We start from the raw sequence: 989 nt of genomic DNA on the forward strand, positions 1-989 counted from the left end.
AGTGGGAATATAACTTCTTCTCTCCCCCCCCCCCAGGCATACGTGCTACTTTACATAGTAACGCGCTATATAACTAACAATTAAACAATTATAGGATTTTTTCGTAGTTACAGAGCACGTGCAATTACATAGTAAATTATGTAATAATATGGCGCGTGCGTCTGGGGGCTACAAATGATATGCACCCAAAAAAGTGGTATTGGATAGTGTAGCTGGAGCTCAAATCATTTCAGAGCCAGCTTTATAAAAAATTAAAACATTTGGCTTAACTTCGACGTTTACCAAGCATCGTTGGTGTAGTGGTAGCATAGCAGCCTTCCAAGCTGTTGACATGGGTTCGATTCCCGTACGATGCAATTATTATTACTTATTAATCTATTATCACTTTTCAGATTCTAACTTTTCGTCAGTAAATTGGGAATAGAGTGACTTTTAGACGTCAGCATTTTGGCCATTAGGCTCATTAAATTCAAGCATCGTAGGTGCAGTGATAGCATAGCAAACTTTCCAAGATCTTGACATGGGTTCCTGCACGCTGCAACTCCTCTTCCAACATTTAATTTCCAAAAACCGCAAAAATGTTTTGAGCCCTCAATCATTGCGCCAAATAAGTTTCCAATTTCTGATTTTAGTATTGATCGGAGTTCTGCTGGCGCTTGAAAATCGGAAATCAAATGAAAGTAACATAACCGTAAACAAAACATAAACTTGAGATATTTCAGACTAGCATCTCCAAGCATTGTTGGTGAAGTGCTGTCATAGAAGCCTTCCCAGCTATTTAAATGGTTCCGATCCCTGATACCAATTTTAATTTTACTTTGGCAATTTGAAAAACATCACCGACCAACGTCGGGCGAATTGCTCTCAAACGACCGACGAGCGGTTGGCTTCGTCAGTAGCTAGCCACGGGTGGGGGGGGGGGTGCACTGGGGGCCGATGGGGGGCAACAGCGCGGTGGGGGGGGGGTGGAGGCAATAGTGGGGGTGGGC

The 989-nt window shown here is 43.0% G+C and overlaps 1 non-coding gene across 1 annotated transcript; it reads left to right on the forward strand.

The window, feature by feature from the left end:
• The first annotated feature begins 285 nt into the window (after positions 1–285).
• Trnag-ucc (transfer RNA glycine (anticodon UCC)) lies at positions 286–356 on the forward strand. The gene has a single exon. It is a non-coding gene; the product is annotated as a tRNA-Gly (tRNA).
• Positions 357–989: the final 633 nt, after the last annotated feature.

This window comes from Convolutriloba macropyga, unplaced genomic scaffold, assembly GCF_964194025.1.
Source record: "Convolutriloba macropyga unplaced genomic scaffold, txConMacr16.3 SCAFFOLD_1074, whole genome shotgun sequence".
NCBI classification, from domain to species: Eukaryota; Metazoa; Xenacoelomorpha; order Acoela; family Convolutidae; genus Convolutriloba; species Convolutriloba macropyga.